This window comes from Aphelocoma coerulescens, chromosome 5, assembly GCF_041296385.1.
Source record: "Aphelocoma coerulescens isolate FSJ_1873_10779 chromosome 5, UR_Acoe_1.0, whole genome shotgun sequence".
Lineage (NCBI taxonomy): Eukaryota > Metazoa > Chordata > Aves > Passeriformes > Corvidae > Aphelocoma > Aphelocoma coerulescens.
The window spans coordinates 32259692-32272580 of NC_091019.1; the positions used below are offsets into that span (position 1 = coordinate 32259692).

The 12889-nt window shown below is 45.2% G+C and overlaps 1 long non-coding RNA gene across 1 annotated transcript; it reads right to left on the reverse strand.

The window, feature by feature from the left end:
* Positions 1-316: 316 nt before the first annotated feature.
* LOC138110790 (uncharacterized) lies at positions 317-2793 on the reverse strand. The gene is made up of 4 exons (XR_011151060.1): positions 2709-2793; positions 2565-2579; positions 1700-1780; positions 317-1093 (listed from the first exon to the last, which is right to left on the reverse strand). It is a non-coding gene; the product is annotated as an uncharacterized lncRNA (long non-coding RNA).
* Between the last annotated feature and the right edge of the window lie 10096 nt (positions 2794-12889).

Below are 12889 nucleotides of genomic sequence, written 5' to 3' on the forward strand. Positions count from 1 at the left end.
GAAGAGATCCCTGAACACCCCACTTACCTGGGTGCTTTGTGAATGTCCCCTTTTGCAAAGGAATGATAGCAGAAGACACTATTGACCTTTACCATACTCTAGAACAGGTAGAAACCGATCCTTCTGCTTTATAGCTTTAAAAGCTATTGTGCTTCCAGTTAATTCCTTCATTTTAGCTGCCTGAATCATCGATGACCTGACTGGTTTGATGTTAGTAGCTTTTATTTGTCTCCCTTGGAATGGCATTGCCCAGTGGTAGGCAGTTTACCATCTAAGTGGGCTAAATATAAAAGACTTATTATATCTTGCAGTCATGGTGGAGAAAGCAGATTTGTTTTATTTTGATGAGTAGTCTAAACATTATCATATCAGACTTCGGCATTTCAAATGCAGAAAGGGCTGCCTTTGAACTCCACTTAGCTCCTGTGAAATGGCACTTCTGATTTATGTGGCCAAGGCCTCATCTTCTATAGATTTTTAATAAGGTTTGGATCTGACCTACTGTGAAATCACAACGTCAGAGTAAGTTGACTGTTTTCAAGTATGTGTCTCATGTAAGTGCTTACCTTAGTTTAAAAATAAGAGTTAAGCTGATGTTTTAGTAATTCTGCATTTCTCTTTCATTGCAAGCTTCTTGTGATTATAAAAGCCAACAGTAATATAGTCATAGGAGCATAATTATGCAAAGCTGGTGTAGCCAAAAATTATAAATAAATAAAATTTTAAAAATAAAAGGATTATACACATGCTCTGTTTCTGGATGCAACCACAAATAATGGAAGCTGAAAATTGTCAGCAAGCTCTACAACAGAAATTAAAGTCTTCAGGAGAGGCATGCAAATAGTGAGACTTTCAAAATGAAAGGTTACTCAGAAAAGACCTTGATCCCAGTACTTTTCTCCAGGGCATAGGCAGGCTGACCCCACAGGCAGCTCGGGTCTCCTGACAGTCAGTAGTACTCCATTTTCAAGGTAAGAGGTTCTTTCTCTTACACTATGGTACTTCAGATGGAATTGAGTTTCCTCTAAACTTTATTCTTGATAGAGCGAAAGAATGTTCTAATTGTTGAAAGATTGGCTACTGAACATAGTACCTATAAAAAATTAAAGAGAGTTTGAATTATAGAAAAAATAAGCTTATACACAGTCTGACTTTAGTGCCACAAAACAGACAGTGTTAGCTGTGGCTCTGCCTCTAAATATCAGCTTGTACCCAGCACCATCAAAGAAATACCCCTCTGAGAGAGCCCAATTCTCCAGCAGGACTACTCTGCTGGGGAAATGTTGGGAGAATAATGCTCAGACAGAAATAAAAGGCCAAACTGCCTCATGTACTCATCATAAGCCCTTTGAATTTCACTATCTCCTCATCCTTTGTACACAATAAATCTTATGTCTAATGACTATCACTTTTCAGGTGGATGTTGAGTATCATATGCCTAGGACGTGTGACACAGGCACCCACATACCCTGCATCTACCCAGAAAGTCCTGTCAGCCATTCACCCCAGCTTGTGAAGCCTCAGAAACCAGAGACAGGTTGTTGATATCCCTGGGAGTACTTCAGATACAGCAGCATCTCTGCTTTGCCAGGCTGGCCTAGTATCATACAGGGCTTAGGAGCCCTTACCCAGCAGGACAGTAGCTCCCACACACATTCACACAACCCCTTTTACAATTGCTGTGCACAGTATTTCTCACCTGGATGGGGCTTTGTATGGGTTTTAACAAACGTCTCAGAGCTTTGGTAGCCCTTGCACTATAAGGGAGAACGATCTTCACCTGGAAGGATAAAGGCTGGTACTTTGGATTTCCTTTTACATTTTCAGGCTTACTCTTCATAAAAAGAGTGAATGATGCCCCCTGCCCCCCACCCCCCCCAAGTCATTCTCCCCTCAACTCAGGTTAGTTTTTGTCCTTTTGTCTAAGCTAGAACCAGAATCAGCAAACATGGTGAGGCAGGTTCTACCACCGTTTCCTTAATCCATTTAAGCAGAGTTTAGTCCTACTGAGGAATACTGTAGACAAGTGTCTTCAGACCTGTGACGAGGGCGCCAATCGCTCTCGGACAAAGCAGGAAGCTTCTCAGTGCCAGCACTGTTGAGGTCCACAGATTGACATCCTATATCCTTCAGCCTTCCCCGCAATTTCCCTGGTATCCTACGCCTGACCCCTCCCGATTTTTTCCACACCCTCCCCTTAACGCCTGTGAGGTCAGGCTGGCTGGGAGCTGCCTGTGACACAGTCCGGGACCAAGCTATTCCAGCCTACCTGCCGGCAGCAAGCTCCTATGAGCCGTGTGTGTGTGTGCGCCTCTCTCCTGCCCACATGCCAGCCCTGGGAGTTATCCTTCACAACTCTGAGTCCTCTGCTCCCTCTCAAATTTGTTTAAAATTAGCATATGAGTGTAAAAACTACGAGTACTTGCGTGTGAGGGGCAGGGAAGGAAGGGCTGAAGAGACGTAGTTGTGTAAGCATAATTCACTTTGGAACACAGGCTAAAAATAATAAAGCTACATCATCACATTCTTTCACAATGCTTCAGAAGAACTGGAGTAGTACTTACAGCTGCAACAAATCCCTATTAAAACCAAAGAGAAGTAGGTGAGGATGGAAAAGTAACCTCTGTGTGCTGCTTGCTCTGCCAGACAACAACAGACCGGGATGCTGGAGCCCCTCACCCCATCCCGCTCCGCACATCCCCACTTACACATTGTTGGCAGTACAGGTGCTGAGCAAAATCCTCACCTCCCTGCTCTGAGTGAGCATGGAGAGACCTTATTAAAACCTCCTTTCAGCTGAAGGGCTCCCCTGCCTCCTAAACAGGTTTTTGAAGACAGCTCATCAGCAGAGATGAAGCCAGGTGTTAATCTGTGTTCCCCCCAAGCAAGCTGACTAATTAGCTAAATTCACAGGCTGGTTCTCTGGGAGCTCTGCTTGCATTTGTATGAAGAAGGATCATTCAGGACAGGAAAGACTGTGGGAACAGTAGTACTGTTCAGACCAAAGCTTTGTTAAAGTTTTGGATAACTGAATACAAAATCATGTGCTTATTCACCCCTAGTTCTGACTTTTTAAACATTGCTGCCCTAAGAGGATTATCCCTGTTATTGCTAACTTTTAGTATTTTGTGATTAAGGAGCCATTGGTGGTGGAGGTGGCTGACACCTACATGGAAGGTTCCTGCTGCAAACAGCTGACACAGTGGGGATAAGATAGGAAGAAGGGAAAGATACAGATATGAATGAGGCTGCAACAAACTGCTGAGACTGTACTGTCAGTACAGCAGGCAGTGGTTTCAGCACACAAGGAGCTGAACCACTGTGAAACACTGTGTAGTAGGGTATAGATACAGGCTAAGTAACATCTTCCTCAGCAGAGCCTGCTGAAAGAGAAGGGAGAAGCTTCGGCCATGGGGACCTGGCACAGCCTTATAGGAGAAACCACTTAGCTGAATATAAACCCAGGGGTCAATGGCCAATGGCTCTGTGGGCAGTTTGGAGGTGCAAGTCCAGTTCTCAGTCAGTGAGTGATGAGCAGGAAAAAAAGGCCATTTGTTTGTCTCTACCCATTTTCTGACCCCTTCCCATGTGTGGAACTGTCTTTGCAGTGAAGAAAGGGATGGGAGCAGGGCTGTGGTTGAGCAGCTCCAGCACCAGATGTGGCACTTGTGCTTCAGGATTTTGTTTTCCCTGTTGAACATTTACTGTACCTAATATGGGTAGACAATTTTAGGACAGGTTACAGCTAATTCCTTTCCTGAAGCTGTGTTTTTCTGTGGAGACACTCATCAGGTCCCATCCCCTCAGCAATAAGGGATACTGCTGTAGCAGAGGCATTTAAGTCCCTCATTTATACTCATCTCCTGGGTCTGTCTTTATGGGAGGTTGGTTGGTGCAAAGGAACTGAGCACCACGCTTGGGTGTCTGTGCTACATGGGACATGAAGGAAAACAGGACAGATGCTTTCTGGTAAAGAGGGAAAGAAAAGGCTGACAATTCATGCAGTGCAGTGCTGTGAGGGCTGCAATAAAAAGAGGAATCAACATTTCTTTTTGACAGAGCCACGTTCCAATGGCTAAACAGGCTTTAAAGTCAAGGAAAAGCCACATTGATGCTGCAGTAGAAAATAGCGAGTGTATACTTTTATTATCTCATTAACACTCTCTCCCCTCCTCCCCAGGATCATTTGGCTCCAAGACTGGCAGCAGGGTACAATAATGTTCCCAGCAGAAACAGCTGGTATGGGGACGGGATATTGTTTGAAATGGCCCGAGAGGCGTCCTCAGCAGGTGGCATTTATCAGCTGTATGCAAACGCTGCGCTTCCGTGAGGCGCTCTAAGGAATGGCATATATCAAAAAAAATAAAAGCAAAGTGCAACTTAGTAAAGGGGGGATTTGTACCTGAAATCCCATTTTTGGTATAGATGGAAGGGGAGGGAGTAATAAACAGCCCTGTTAAGCTAGTCTGTTGGCTTTAAACCAAGGTAATGAGGCATGTGGGTGCTTTGACAAGGAGCCAGAAACTGCACTTTGCCACCAATTTGACTTCTACCTTTTTTGTCTCTCTTAATCTGACAGTAAATTCCTCACAGTCCACTGAGCATATCAAAATGGGGCTCAGGCTAGGTCTAATGCCTTCTAAAGTACTACTAGGAAAGTAATTCACCTAATTAAATATTTCCAGTTGTGGAAACCACCCTCTAGGGAAACTGCACCACCTCTTCCCCCTTTGCAAACGCAAAACATAGAATAACAATGGATATGCTCATTTTTACCCCGCACACAGAATTTCACTCACTCACTCACTCACTCACTCACTCACTCACTCACTCACTCACTCACTCACTCCCTCACTCCCTCACTCACTCCTTCCGAGCTGTCCTTCCTAGAGGTTTTTTGCCAGGAAGGAAGATTACTCTAGTGACTGGGTCAGAGAAGTTTGAGAGTCAGCTCCTAGCTCTTCTGCCTACTTGTTTTGCAGCCCCAGATAAATATCTTAACCCCTCTTTGAGACAGCTTCTTCATCTATATGGCCAGGAGAAAAGCAGCGTCCTCCCACCCCATCACTCTTCTCATTGCTTAAGTATTCATAGGGCAGTTTAGATCTCCTTTAGTAGGAGATATTAGATAGAAAAGGACTAAGACTTTGTCCAGGCCAGAGCCGTGCCAGTCCGTTCCCTGGATAAGATAGCTCTGAAACCCTTGCCTTAGGGGAACTGCAAACAGCATGACCCCACCACCTGATCAAAGGTGCAGGATCATACCAGGGAGCCACTGATGGCCTGCATTGGCAGAGTACATATAGAAGAACAGAAGACCACAGGAAAATTGACCCAGTCCTTTTGTACAAATTTACCTGACACTTTAGAGAATCTCACCATGAAAGAAAACTTGGGGTTTGCACAGAGAGGCCTCCTGAAAGGAGAGCATCAAATCTTAAACCCTCTTGCAGGAGTACTTTTTTTCTCCACATGCAGTACCATCACAGCCAGACTGAAAGTGTCACCACTGGGCTCCTGGATCTCTTTCATGAGATGAATGCAACCTTTCAACTGGAGGACAAAGCATGTTAGTGATCTTTTAACAACCATCTCTAACTAACTTGCAGCACTTGCCCTGCAGTAAGATAAGCTCCTTGTATCTAAAAGGTTCCCTGCAGTGAAAAGATTGAATCAAAACGTAACTGTGACTTTGTGCACAGTAGCTGTTCAGAGTATAACCTGATGTCCCCCGGCAGTTCCTAGAGCCTGTATTTTGTCCAAGGGCAAGTCTGTGCTACCACTGGTAGCTGCCAATATATCTTCCTTATGACTGAAAAAAATTCCCTATCTCTGTGCATTTCGCTTGCCTCCTGCTAGGTACCTCCACAAATATTTACAGAAGATGGCTTGTAAGTGAGGAAGGCACAACTAGTCACACAGTAGATATGCTTGTACTGCTCCCAGGCTTGTTAGCTTGCTCTCTTCTGCAAACTCCTCAAAGGCTGGGAGATGCTGTCTCTGGCATCCACCGTTGCAGCAGCACGGCAGGGAGATGATGCAAGCCCAGCTTGGGCTCAGGATGTTACAAGCACAGCACAGCACCGGGAGCTGCTGCATATGCCAGGTTTGAAGGTAGCACCAAAAGCACTTTGGGGTATTCCTGCACTGTCAAAGGATTGTGTTCCTCAGCTGGAAGGAGGCTTTCACCTTAGAGTCTGTTCACTCCTCAGGATGAGAGCACAGCCAGATGCAGCACAAAAACTGCATTTCATTTTTGCTTCCTTAAAACAAAGGAAGAAAGGCTTGGGTTTGGTTTTTTTTTAACCTGTAATGAAAACAAAGGGGAAGTAGGGAAGCCATGTTTACGACCTGGGTAGACATTTTACTATCCACTCCAACAGGAAGAGCATTTCCTCACACGCTCTTTAGGACACCTGCTTTTCACTGCAGCACACCTCCCAGCAGTGCTGCCACCATTGCTCACTGGCGTGTTTTGACAAAGAACTTTGTTCCTTCTGACACTATAAACTCAGATGAGGCCAGAGTAATCTCTTTGCCTGATGTCTTGCCTCCTGCAGTCCACATAAGAGCTCAAGTTCTTTCATATCTGAATTTATTATACATGAAAATTAGTCTGGGCTAACCACTGCAAATTTTATCTTTAACTGCCCTCAGAAATAAAAAGCCTTCAGAAAGACACTGTTCACTGTGCTGTTTAAGAGTAGCAGTAAGAATTTGATTACATGATATATTTCAGATCCTTGCATATGCAGCTATTATGAATTGTCCTACCTGTCCCTGTTTCTAAGTGAGCTTCCATAAGGAAAATGTGAGTCATTTGGCAGATCATCTGAAGCCAGTTGTGGGTCTCAAGTCAGCCCACAGTGGAGAGATATTAATGTCACAGGCTGCTCCCAAGTGTTCATCCCACAGTCTAAAGGGCTGGGGACTCCTCCTTTAAACAAGACCCTTGTTACAGAGGTTTATGTAACATCTGGGTAGATGCCTCTGGTCTTTGGCCCTGTTACTGTGATGTCTTTCACTAGCAATGAGTTGAAGCTACTTTAGGATTCAATGGGGGAACAAACCTTCCAGTGGTCTCATTGCTTAATTTCTCTCTATTGCCTTAAGTACAATGGCTAATAGCTAAAGTGGACTTCGGGGTGTTTCCTACAGAGCTCTATAATGGTTTCCTATATTTTTCTTCTATTTGGAAGCTATTTTAAGTTGTTCTACCTTCCCTGGACTGCCCAAGAGGAGCTGTGCTCTGCACTTTCATCAGCTGATTCTGGGAAATGTCAGTTATGCTGTTCTTCTGTTAGTAATATGTTTCTTGAACGATTTAAAAATAGCACAGTATGAAACATTTCCATCTTCTCTCTTCTGGAGGAGAACTGAGGGGGAGTTAACTCTTTTCTGCTTCACTGGAGCAAGAAGTCGTGCAGTGTTCAGGTGCTCTAGGGCTGGAGCCAGCTGCTGGTGCTGGGAGAGTCAACACAGTGAGGGCACCTGGTCAGAGCCTGAGCTAAAGAAGGTCCCTGCTGTTGTCAGAGCTGCCAGCAGACCTGGCATGTGTGGCAGCTGTGTCACTTCAGGACACAGCAGGACTGGATATCTGGCTGCTGACCTGCCTCTGCTCCTTTTACAGCTTGCTCGTGGAGCTTCTCAGACAGCAACCATGTGGCCAGGTGATGCTGATCATGTTAGAGCTCCTCTCTGTGAACTGCTCCAACACACCCTGACCCTAGAGACCAAATGTAAGCTGGGAACAACATCTCCCAGGCATCCACCTCAGTCCTATAGTGCCATTCCATTTTTAGTCCCTACTGGAGCACCTCATCACTGGCTGCTTGGCCTGTGTCTTGTGTTCATTGGCATCTCCTTCCTCAGCTCAGTTCAGTTTCCTGTAAACCTCCCCTCTATTTTTTTTTACCTTCCAGCATTTTTTCCTTTATTTTTGGTCCTCCCCACCCCAGCTTGTTCCTTTTTCTTTCCCCATTGCTGACACTTCCTCCAGTGGTACGTTCTCCTACACTCCCCATCTGAAGGCAGCTTGGAAGACAGTCACCCACGGTGCTGTCCCAGGGAGCTGCTTGGCAGCAGCCTGCTGTGATAACCCTGTATCTACATGTGTTAGAGGCAGAGAAAGAACAAAGATCCTTTTATCATTCAAGTAGCAGAAGCATATATTCATCAGACACAGCTTCCCCTACCCATTTGCACTTGCCATGCACTTTTCCTCTGGTCTGTGGGCCCTCAGGAACTACTCTGGTAACCACAAGGTTGGGAAATACTGCTTCAACCACAAAAGACAACTTCCTCTTTCAGATGACAATTAACTTTTCCCCCTGGGGACAGCCTAGAAACATTTAAACAACAACTGGCCTTGTGTTGCCCACATCATCTGGAGCTGGAGGAAGCTGTCACATGGTGGCAGTGAAGGGGAGAAAGACTGATGCAGTTAATTACAAATAACTTGTCTTAGTTCTGGCCAAGGTTTAGTGCTGCAGTAAGGGCTGCACAGGAGAGCATTTGCTTTGGAGCCCATTCCATTAAAATGAATACAAATATTCCCATAAGTCTGGGGCATCTCTTTTCAGAATGGTATCTAGAGGCACACCAGGGCTTTAAATGGCTTCCAGAACTGGTGTGATCTCGTATTTTCTTTCTATTCTCATGGGCAAATACTTCTTGTGAGATGTCACCCTTGCTTTCACTGTCCATAACTGCTTTAAAGCATTAATTAGATGGTTATAAATCACAAGGGATCTGTGGTGTTTTGAATGACTCCAAACTTTGGCATTATAGCTGAGATCTTGAATGCATTCGCTAGCAAATCCACTCAACACTGGTTTCTGTTGATTCAGCAGTGATGTCGTATCAAACTTTCTTGAGCACTCTGACAGACTTAAGTTTATTAAAAGAAGTCTGGATAGCAGACCCAAGTTTAGCTGCAGCCAAGTTATTCAGTAAGACAGCAAATTGAGTACAAAAGCAGAAGGACAACTTTCACCTCTGTGCTGGTGACTGGTTTGAGAGCCTGAAATTGCTCTGTTTGCAAATGCTGCCATGTGCAAGGGTCTGTCCTAAACAGGAATTTTCTGCACCCACAGTGACCTAGGGATTCAACCTTAGGTCATGTTAAGAAGACATGAAGCTGTTTGTCTCCACTTGAAAATAACCCTGGGCAAGATGCATTTTCTACCAAATAAAGGCCCTACAGACATAAGGGGAAACAGTAGTAAATTTTGCAAGAAAATTATTTCCAGTGCAAAAATACTAAGTTGCTAATAACTCTCAGACCTTATTTTCCATGGAATTTGAAACATGAAGGAAGATTTCCAAAGGTGCTTGGCAAGCAGCATTGCATCAGTACCACATATAGATTTTCCCCACAAGTTTCCTGGCTCCTCAGGAACCCACCAGAATTTACCACACTTTCCCAGCCCTTCACTGAAAGAGATGTGATAGCTGGGAATGAAGGGCTTTTACTCTCCCTGATAAAGTGTTTCCTGGGAGATATGGACTCAGGAAGCCCTTGACAACTGCTTACTAAAACTGGCATGGTACTCGTCATCTCTACCACTCTCTGCAGCTTAATATGTGCACCCAGACCGCTTCACTGTAACAGCAGAGGTCCCATCACTTCAAAGCAGCAGCTACCCCAGGTCTGTGAGCTGTGTCTCACCAAACGGAATGCAAAAAAGTAGCTACGTCTGCCATCGCGTTTCCTGTGATTTCTGGAAAGAGTGTCTTCTTTTATGCATTAGAACAAAACCAAGAACAAGGGCTTAAGACGAACAGTAGTCCCCAAGTTTCAAGCAGCCCTTTGCATATGCACATACATGTTCCCTGCCATGCTTGATGCTGCCTGCCTAGCCAGGCTGGTGGGGGATCTTCTCAACCCAGCTTAACCCCTAGCACTTCTCCAGGGGAGTGGGAGCTATAGAGAAAGGGGTAAAAGCAAAATATTTTTAATGAGTTTTTAATGCACCTAAAACAAATGGACCAGGACTAACTCAGCTACATCTTTCTATGAGCACAGCATTTTTTCCCCAGTAGCTGTGAGTTGTGCTGCTCTAAGAGGCTGAGGTGTGGTTTAAAGGGCTTCATACTTGTTCAAAATCCCCTGAGAATGCCATGAACTGCTGGCCTTCTCAAGTGTCTGGGAGGGGACCAGTGGCTGCTACAGGGCCCTATGCAGAAGACCGTCCTTTTGGAGGGTGCACAGCCTTAGCCAAAGCACTATGATGCTGCCTGCCAGGCTCTTGGGCAGTGAATTAGCAATAGCACAAGCTGCCTCACACAGGGAAGTCAAGTGAAATTCAGTGTTTATAAAGAGCAAGCAGAATGTCCCTAGACAGCATAAAATATTATCTTTTTTCCTTTATTGACACTCACAGGAACAGTTAATGCTTGGTTTGGATAGAGCTGATGACACTGCTGTTGCTCATCATTTATCATCTCTAGATTATTGTGGTTGCAAATCATTTGGCAGATTTCTCCCTTTTTTCCTGCTCCACAGGTGGCAGTGTCCAGGAAGCATGACACCCTTGCAGGCATCTGACTGTGAGGCTGGGAACTTGAGGGCCTTTGGGGGTAAAAGGCCCCTCAGTATTATCTGACCTCTAATGTTCATGGACTGATGTGCTGTAATTTGCATAGTCCTCTCCGACAAACACTCCCTCTGCTGGGATCTTGGCTTGCAGACTGTGCTGCTTCTGAGAGGAGCCTGTGCCTGTGAAGGGCCATCACACCTTGGAGTGTAATTTTATTGCTGTGCCACTAAGTGTTCATGTTTCAGCTGCAGTTCAACCTCTTCCAGGGTGGGGGTCTAAGGCACTTAAACTGTAGCTAGACTAAGGCAGCACAGAGTAAGCCCACCACTGTAATTTTATGTGAAAGGAAACATGCAGAAGCTGCACTCTACAGCTGATGTCCTGATTTTTCCAGCTAACAGAGCTGAGTAGCTCCTGCAGCTGCAAATGAGGGTGTTTCCAGTCCTAAGACGCACGGAATCAATCAATGTGCTGTTCTCCTCTGCTGCCTTATTAGCAGTTAAAAACTAAGAAAACACAATGTCTTCCCCAAACAACTGCCTCATTTGCCTTCCCCTCAGCATAGCAACAGCCCCTGCCACGGACTAGACCTCATTTGGCAGCTTGGGGGGAAGCACAGGTCAAATTCTTTTTGCACGATGAGCTGTAACCCTGTGATCTTTAATAGGATTATACTAGGGGAAAAGGACAGGACTCAGCCTTGTGATTGCAGAGCAACTTATGATTCATGGACATTAGGGTACTGTCTGGGGACATCCTGGACACAGCTGATGCTTTCTCCTCCTTGCATTTAGATCTCTTTGTGCAGAAATATGGGGTTTGTTCAGCTGTCCCTAACCTCAGTTCCTGACCCTACATGGCCAGCACTGTCCAGCTGCCTGGGGCTGGGCCAAATCCAGAGCAAGGAGAGCAAGGATGGAGCAGCCCAGTGAATAACGGAAGTGACCAGCCATGTTCTCTCTGGGTTTGTGCCTTGGGGTTAACTGGCTTTCTAAGTGAATCACAGAAGGATTCACTCTTTTCTCCTTCTAACCCTTCAGCTTTTCTGCCTTACAGCTCTCCCCAGAAGTATACTTTGGTGACAACATGCAAGCTGGCATTTGCTGCAGCACTGGGGACTCTCAGAGGAAATCCTGGGAACAATTTCTCTTTTCTCCTGCACACAATTTTTTTGATGAAACTTAGAGGACCAGTGCTATTTTTGAAGCCCCTTTTTTGGCTGAAATTGGCTAACAAGTTTAATCATAAGGGTGAAAGGAGGGTAGTCCAGAAGATCCCATGAAAGTTCCATAAGAAACAGGTCTAAAACATACCTAAAATTAGGTGCAGTGTGATGTGTTAGAAAGTAGGGCAGGTTTACAAGACGGAGACAGAGCATGTGCAGCAGCACACGCCCCTCTTCCAGGGGCATCCTTCAGGACCGCCCTCACAGCCAAATAGCCTATTCCAGCCCTCAGTTAGAAACTCTTCCCGCTGTTTATGATGGGCCTGTACTGAAGGATAAAGACCCAGGCAGCGCTGAATCATGCATTTGCCACCTCCCACCATCACTAATGCACCACACACTACTTAGGAACGAAGGTTTGGGGTTTCTAGAAATAGAGTGAAATAAAATATCATGTCATCTGCCTGAAGATTCAGCAGCCCACGTGTTCTCCCACACACGCTGCTATGAAGGTACCATATCAGTGCTTTGGGCAGTCCTCAGGATGTTCCTTCAGTAGCAGATTAGATTCAAGCTCCAACTCCTGAGCATGAGTGTGCTTCAGAGACAGGCACTCACATCAGCAACATTTATCAGGGGTAGTGGTCATTTCTTCATCAGGGCAAACCCTGCAGGATATCAGGACAGAGGAGTGTCACCAGCAATATTCCTTTCTCTCGCAGGAATGGGATAATCTCGCTGTAACCAAGCCTGAATTCAAGCCCTTCTTCTCAATATACCCCACCCCATCACTGCAAAACACAAAAGTTGATAAATAAAATTCCTAATGTATCCTAGTAGAGAGAAGAGTTTCTTCAGCAAGTGTCTATTTATATAATCTCTGCAGTGCTCAGATACCATGGAAATTAGTAAAGAATAATATCATAGTGAGCCTGCTGCACTGCAGCTTTATGTATCATTTACTGTTGCCAAGATTAAAACTCTGGGGTTTCTGCCCCCAGGCTTGCCCCCGTAAGCTGACATATTTGGGGATCATTTTGCATTTTCCACTGATTTTACTATATTGTTTCTATCCATCTCTCCTTTCCCTGAACCTACAGCTCCTCCCTGTCCAGTACTCTCCAGGAACAGCATCCAGGTGATGCCTAGTCCCTCATTTGGTTCCTGCATGGGGATTTTTCTG